This window comes from Bos grunniens, chromosome 11 (assembly GCF_055505025.1).
Source record: "Bos grunniens cultivar Pamir isolate PY7600 chromosome 11, Bosgru_T2T1.0, whole genome shotgun sequence".
In the NCBI taxonomy this organism is placed as follows: Eukaryota; Metazoa; Chordata; class Mammalia; order Artiodactyla; family Bovidae; genus Bos; species Bos grunniens.
In genome coordinates, this window is record NC_141175.1 from 47,427,665 (window position 1) to 47,436,109 (window position 8,445).

The 8,445-nt window shown below is 43.6% G+C and overlaps 1 pseudogene; it reads left to right on the plus strand.

Annotated features, from left to right (window-relative positions):
* Window positions 1-6,706: 6,706 nt before the first annotated feature.
* On the plus strand, window positions 6,707-8,445 carry LOC147363058 (protein O-linked-mannose beta-1,2-N-acetylglucosaminyltransferase 1 pseudogene; annotated as a pseudogene).

An 8,445-nucleotide genomic window follows, 5' to 3' on the forward strand; every position in this document is an offset into this window, starting at 1 on the left:
CCCACCAGGCCCTCCGTCCATGGGATTTTCCAGGCAAGAGTACTGGAGTGGGGTGCCATTGCCTCAAAGGCAGAGGTAAGTAAACCATTTACTGGTGGTGGGAAGGGGGGTCTGTTAACGTGGAAAATGCTGAGAAGGGAGCCAAGGAGAGGCAGCGGCTCTCAAATTCAGCACACTAACAAGTTTAACCAGTCTCTGCAGCCCTGGGGAACTTTTCATGATTTTTATACATTTTAGGCCAGATATGGAGTTACCATAGTTCTTAAAAAGGAACTAGAGGATCAAACCATTTGAAAATTCTTATTTAAAAGGAAGTCAACATATTATCTATATACAACTACCTTGTGATTAGGCATCATCCGTCCCGCCCCACCCCACATACCCATCTATCGTGTTGTGCTTTTCACACCTTACTTTTTTTTTTTTTTGGCTGTGCCTTGTGGCTTGCAGGATCTTAGTACCCTGACCGGGACTTGAACACTGGCCTGGGAATTGAAAGCACCAAGTCCTAACCACTGAATGGCCAGGGAATTCGCTTTCACGTGTCATTTTAATGATGTAGTCCCTTCTCCTCCCCCAGGAGTAACAACTTACCTTTCCCCTCTAAGCCTACCTGAACTTATTCTTATCGTGCATCCCAGATATAGTAATGCTGTAGTTTCCTGGATAGCACATTCTATGCCTAAAAAAAAAGAGCCTACCTTAAATCCTGGGTTCAGCTCATTATTAGAAAATTTTTTCCATTGTCTGTAAACAATTACTAAGAAGCTTTAAATATGTTTACTGTTAACAACTAAAATCTCAAAATACTTCCTTTGAAAACAAGGCAATTTTTGCTCTCCCTCCTTTCAGTGGTTGTCAGATGGCAGCTGCCCCTCTCCACTGAGTATCCTGGGATCACCTTCCAAATAAATACTTGTACCCAAATCTTCATCCCAGGGTCTGCTTTGGGGAAAGCCCAACCAAGACAGTGGTCTTCTGAACATCTGGAATGTCTAGCAGCATTGGGCCTGCACTTCACCTGGCAACAAAGGGCAACGTCAGAGGCAGCTGACTTGCATGGCCATGTGTCCCTCACTCTGGACAGCCCTCCCTGGAGGTGGCCAAGCAGGCATCTCAGTGTGGAGCTCTGCACATGTGAGGTGCAGGCACGTGGAAATTTTTCTGTTTTACATTTTCAAGCAGTGAGAGACACAATGAACAGATATACTTCAAAGCTATAGTATAATCTATGCCATGTGTGTAATTGAAAAACTAAATATGTAGTTAAAAAATACTTCTTCTAATAAGTATTCTGTCATTTTAATACTCTCAATTTTTTCTTTTTTCTATATGTTTTTTTTTCCTGGTTCTTTATCTTCTCAAGTTGGGGTTTCAAGAGTTTCATTTCAAGAACTAACTTACTTTGCTTAATTTTTGTCTGGGCTTTGGGTTAGCTTGAGTACTTTCAGGAGGATGTTTATTAATAATGCTTCAACTCCAATTAGCAATCTCTCCTGGAAGAGTGAACACTCCACAGTCATTTCTAAAGTAATTCTACAACCTCACAAAATTTGATTTCCATAAAAGAATGTGAAAATCATCTCAGATAATTTAAGCAGCAATTTCATCTGACAAATGTGAGATTTGACTCTTTCAAATAAAGATGTGGAAAGCAAAATTGCTTTCATGTGAAAAATACACAATTTAAATTTTTTCAAATCAATTACTCATAATGCTTTCCCTAGAGATTTGCTTCTAAATAAAAACTGAGAACTATTATTAAAATTTCAAGACCATTTATCTTTCCTCTGATTTTAAGACATGGTTCCTGTTGCCATTCCCCAGATGTTTAATGTGAAGATTTCACAATGACACTGACAGAATAATAAGGAGCAACTGCAGTCACTGCCATATCTGAAGCCTGCTCCATGTAAAGTAACGCCAGATTCTTAAGCAGGGGCTAAAAATAGTAACATGAGTTTTAAAATAGAACCTCAACATGCATTTATTTAAGAAGTGATGGCTCCTTCAGAGGAATAGTTCTCAGTATATTTTGAGCCACTGTGGATAAGCACGTACTTAGAACACTCCTTCTGGTTTGAAATTGATTTCTGAGCTTAGGGTGTATTCTTTTGAGTATCTCAGTGGTGCCAAATATTTCTTCTTTGAGAACAAGTTAATTTTTTAAAACACTGACAAAAGTAACTTGACAAGACTAGTGAATAAGATAAGTAGCCAAAGTAGTGGCATTCATTTCAAAAAAAAACTAACAGCAAAATAACCAGACTGGTGTTCTCACCTTGCTCAGAAGTCACTTCTGAGATGGATCTGTAAGTGTTTGGGCTCTGAAGCTCTCCGAGGGCAGGGCTTGTGACCATTTTGCCAGTTACTGTACCTGGTGCATTGTGGGTGCTCAATAAATATTGGTTGAATGACTGAATAAAGGCAAAAATTGACAATGGTGCTAATTCTGTGATACTCATTGAATGCGTGTATTTGAAATAGTTTTTTAAAAAAGAAAATAGTTTCTATTATTTGCAAATTTGACAGTACTCTAATGGTTTATAGGAAATGCCCCAAGCTACTCAACTTAATTTTCTTTGTTTTGACATAATACCATCCTCTGGATATAGTCTATTTTGAAAAATAAAAAGAGCACTTTTTCAGTGAGTATATTGAGTAGATAGGGCAAACGGAATCACTCCTGTTTTATAGGTTAGAGCACTTGATGCTGGACTGTTAAGTAATTTTCCCGACATTAGTGTTATTCGTTAGAATATTTTTAGCCAGTAATAATGCAAATCCTAACTTAGATGGCTAATGTCCATTTCTGACAGAAACCACTGGGAAAGGGGAGGGGATTGAGTAATGAAAATAATACTATCACATAAATGACCTAGCTACAGAGAAAAGTCCTGTGCATTGTAGTGTTTTCTGTACGAGGGAAGTCATTTTAACCTTTGCAAGTAATCATATGTTCTGTTTGAAATGAATTCTGGAAATAATTTATCCCACAGAGCAAGTCTTTTCTAATTCCTCTCACCAAGCAGGGTCTGAGCAGAATCTTTCATATACTTTTAATGTGTCATGATGAACAACAGTGCTACTCATTCAAAGACAATACTATTAACAGCCTTTGTAAATCCAGTCTCTGCTCCCACTAAAAGAGACAACCTAACTCACCATCCATCCATAAAGCCAAACAACAAACTTAAAACTTAGGGCCTGGAAGGAGAAAAGGATGAGGAGAAAGGTAGATAAGTGAAAACATTTACCTTAACTAGTTAAAGTCAGAAAATCTGTGATCACTTATAAATTCTTGGTGGAGGAAAATTCTTAAAGAGATGGAAATACCAGACCACCTTACCTATCCCTGAGAAAGCTGTATGTGGGTCAAGATGCAACAGAACCGGACATGGAACAATGGGCTTGTTCAAAATTGGGAAAGGAGTACGTCAAGGTTGTATATTGTCACCCTACTTATTTAACTTATATGCAGAGTACATCATGTGAAATGCCAGGGTGGATGAATTCCAACCTGGAATCAAGATTTCTGGGAGAAATAGCAACAACTCAGGTATGCAAATGATACCACTCTAATGGCAGAAAGCGAAAAGGAACTAAAGAGCCTCTTGATGAGGCTGAAAGAGGAGAGTAGAAAGGCTGATTTAAAATTCAGCATTCAGAAAATGAAGATCATGGCTTCTGGTCTCATCACTTCATGGCAAATAAATGGGGAAAAAGTGTAAACAGTGACAGATTTTATTTTCTTGTATTCCAAAATCACTGTGGACAGTGACTATAGCCATGATATTAAAAGACGTTTGCTCCTTGGAAGAAAAGCTATGACAAACTAGTCATTAAACTAGTATTAAAAAACAGACACATCACTTTGCCAACAAAAGTCAAAGCTGTGGTTTTTCCAGTAGTCATGTACAGATGTGAGAGTTGGATCGAAGAATTGATGCTTTTGAATTGTGGTGCTGGAGAACACTCTTGAGAGTCCTTTGGACTGGAAGGAGATCAAACCAGTCAATCCTAAAGGAAATCAACACTGAATTTTCATTGGAAGGACTGATGCTGAAGCTAAAGCTCCAATACTTTGGTCACCTGATAAAAAGAGCCAACTCGTTGGAAAAAGACCCTGATGCTAGGGAAGATTGTGAGCAGGAGAAGAAGCAGGTGATGGAGGATGAGATGGTTGGATGATATAATCAACTCAATGGACATGAGTTTGAACAAACTTCAGGAGATAGTGAAGGACAGGGAAGCCTGGCATGCTGCAGTCCATGGGGTTGCAAAGAGTCAGACACAACTTAGCAACTGAACAACAAATAAATTCTTGGTAGAGAATTAGATATACCTACCTCAAGTCCTAACCAAAAAAAGGTCCCTTATGATCTAGATCCTGCCGTGCCCACCTCTCTGATCTAATTTCCCAGAGCCCCATTGTTAGACATTCCGCTCCAAAGCCACACTGGCTGTCTTGCTGGTCCTCCTGTTCCTCCAATACACCAAACCTTTAACCACCACAGGACCTTTGCACATGCCTTTCCTTATACCTATAACATTTTCCCCAGATTGTCACCAGACTTGCTCTCTCACCTCATTCAGGCTTCTGTTCAAATGTCACCTCTGATAAGCCTTTTCTAACTTCTATATCTAAAAAGGCACCACTTCACATTCCCAGTCTCTCTTACTCTGCTTTTCCCATAGAGCATTGATCATTAGTATAATGTAACATATTTATTTGTGTATTTATTGTCTCTTCTCCACTAACATGTAAGCGTCCCAAATGCAGAGATGTCATCTACGTTGTTCACTGCTGTGTCCTTGGGCCTAGAAGAGAGGCAAGCAAATATCATTCCAAAATATTTATGAGCATCTGCTATGTGCCAAGCACTGTTCCAGATGCTGAGCATATAGTGAACTAAACAAAAATCTTTGCCCAGTGGAGCTTATAGTCTAGTCACACATGGTAAGTGATCAGTATTTGTTGAATGAATCCTCAGGATTATAATCAAAATCCACTAAAATAAACATTTATCTCCATGTTGTTGTTTAGTTGCTAAGTCGTGTTTGACTTTTTTGAGCTCCCGCGGACTGTAGCCGGCAAGGTTCCTGTGTCCACGAGATTTTCCAGGCAAGAATAGTGGAGTGGGTTGCCATTGCCTTCTCCAGGGGATCTTCCCGATCCAGAGACTGAACCTGTGTCACCTGCATTGAAGATGGATTCTTTACCACTGAGCCACCAGGGAAGCCCATGTAGCCCCTCGGTAACCCTGGTTGTATCAGTTTCCTGCGGCTGTGTCACATATCACTACAAACAGTCTCTCATGGTTTTGGAGGCCAGAAGTGTGAAATCAGTGTCACTGGGTCAAAAATCAAGGTGTTACAGGGCCTTCTTGCTCTGGTGGTTTTAGGGAAAGATTCGTTCCTTGTCTCTTCCAACTCCTGGTGACATTCCTTGCTTGTGATGACATCACTCCACTCTTTGCCTCCATCTTCACAACACCTTCACTATGTTTCTGTCAAATATCTGTCTCCCTCTCTCTTACAAAAATGTATGTGATGGCATTTAGGACAACCAATAATCCAGGATTATCTCCCCATCTGAAAAGAAATCTGAAAGAAAAAAAAGAAACCCCACATCTGCAAAGTCCCTTTATCCAGATAAAGCAGCATTTACAGGTTCCGGGTGTTTGACCTGATATCTCCAGGGCCATCACCTAGCCTACTACACTGACATTTTTGTATTAATAGCTAAAGGGAAGCTCCCACGAGAATACCAGGAGGTATCTTTTTGCATTTTTCCTTTGCTGTCCTTGGAAAACATATTTATCTCTGGAAAACAAAGAAAGGCAATGACTATTTTCAAATATAACAATAGAATTGCATTTTCCAAAGACTTGTATGATAATATTTGTGAGTCGTTCATATAAGTGTTTGTCTTCTATCCAGAAACTCCACCAAAATTAATGAGCAGTGGAGATGGCAAAGCAATATTTGAGAACAAGTTGTTTTATATCTTGTACCATGAGATTCCCATCATGATTTGCAGACAGAACATAAAGCCCTTACCATTCATCACTTACAGTCATTATCTCCTCATCATGAAACCAGGTTGTGATCTCAGAGTCCTTGCCACGTGCCAGGGCACAGAACTGTGTCAGCTTCACAGCTAGAGCTGGAGTCCTACAGCATTTAGGGGTATTTGGGGGCCCCAACGATAGGAGAAGAATAGGCATGACTAACAATAATGTAATTTTGATGCTGTTAAGTCTTTCCAAAATTTGATTTGGAGGCCAAGAATTTAAACTTGTCCTGCTTTTTGGCCTCTTAAAAACAAGTGTGGGCCAGGGTGGGGCCACCAGGGGCGTGGAGTAGATGGAAGCTGCAGTGTGATGGGCAGAGCTGTGTGGGCCTCAGCGGGGCCTGGGCTCCCTGAGCCATTCCTGCAGGTATGGGTTGGTCAGGACAGTGGTGACGACCCCTGCACCCCCGTCCCCTCCGCCCCCCAATACAGCATGGATAACTGGAAGCCCAGCCCCCTCATCAAGCCCTTTGAGGTGTGGAAAAAGTGGAGTGGTATCTTACCGGGAAGTAGAAACTGACCTGGGCTTCCCTGGTGGCTCAGATGGTGAAGAATCTGCCTGCAATATTGGAGACCTGAGTTCGGTACCTAGGTTGGGAAGATTCCCCTGGAGGAAGGCATGAAAACCCACTCTCTTACCTGGAGAATCCCATGGGCAGGGGAGCCTGGCGGGCTACAGTCCATGGGGTCACAAAGAGTAGGACACGAGTGAAGCAACTTAGCAGGCATGCACGTGCCTCATATAGATGAGGCCATGGTGCTGTTCCTCAACATGATGGCACCTGGCCAAGGGTTCACCTGCATTATTAAGGACACGGGCTCCTTCTGTCTCAAGGACACAGCCAAGGCTCTGCTGAGGAGGCGCGACAGCCAGGCTGGCCCTGCCCTGGGCTGGAGAGAGACCTGGGCCTTCGTGGGATGAAAAGGAGATCCTATCCTTGGGGAGAAACATTCTGACTCACCTGCCCTCTCCTCCTGCGGGGGTTCAGTTCTGCTGAAGACAGATGTGCCACTAAGCTCAGCTGAAGAGGCAGAGATGAAGATGTGCCACTGGGCAGACATGGAGCTGAACCGTCACAGCTGCTGCTTCTGCAGCAAAATCAAGGGCGACGGGAACATGTACAGCTGCAAGGACCCCACACCCTCCCAGTTCAGCCCTGACCCACCCCAGACAACAAGGTCCTCAATGTACCTGTGGCTGTCGTTGCGGGGAACCGGCCCAGTTACCTGTACAGGATGCTGTGCTCTCTACCCTCAGCCCAGGGGTTGTCTTCCCAAATGATAACAGTTTTCATCGATGGCTACTATGAGGAACCGACTGCTGTGGTGGCTACTGTTTGGTCCAAGGGGCATCCAGCACACTTCTGTCGGTGTCAAGAATACCCTTGTGTCTCAGCACAACGAGGCCAGCCTCACTGCCACTTTCAACCTGTTTCCGGAAGCCAGGTTTGCTGTGGTTCTGGAAGGAGGACCTGGACACTGCTGTGGATATTTTCAGTTTCCTGAGCCAATCCATCCAGCTGCTAGAGGAGGACGACAGCTTGTACTGGATCTCTCCCTGGAATGACCAGGGCTATGAGCACACAGCTGAGGACCCAGCACTGCTGTACCATATGGAGACCATGCCTAGGCTGGGCTGGGTGCTCAGAAATCCTTGTACAAGGAGAAGCTTGAGCCCCAGGGGTCCACACTGGAAAAGCTCTGGGCTTGGGATATGTGGATGCCAATGCTGGAACAATGCCAAGGTACAGAGTGCAACATCCCTTATGTGTCCTGATCCTACCACTTGGGCATCATTGGCCTCAACATGAACAGCTGCTTCCATGAGGATTACTTCCGGAAGCACAATTCAACACAGTTCCAGGTGTCCAGCTCAGGAACATGGACAGTCTGAAGAAGCACGCTTATGTAGTGGCAGTTCACAGGCTGCTCAATGAAGCCAAGGTTCTCGACCACAGCAAGAACCCTTGTGAAGACTCTTTTCCTGCCAGGCACAGAGGGCCACACCTACACGGCCTTTATCTGAATTGAGAAAGATGATGACTTCATCACCTGGACACAGCTTGTCAAGTGCCTCCATTATCTGGGACCTGGATGTGCGTGGCAACCACCGGGGCCTATGGAGATTGTTTCAGAAAAAGAACCACTTCCTGGTGGTGGGTGTCTCTGCCTCTCCCTACTCAATGAAGAAGCCACCAATCAGTCTTCTTGGAGCCACCCCCAAAGAGGCGGGAGCCCCAGGAGCTGCAAAACAGACATAAGAGCCCCTCCACGAGCCTGCAGGGCTGGGTGCTGTATAACCCAGGCAGGCTAGCCCTTCACCCAATCCTTTAGGATTTTGTAGACACTGGCAGGGGCTGGGGATGGTT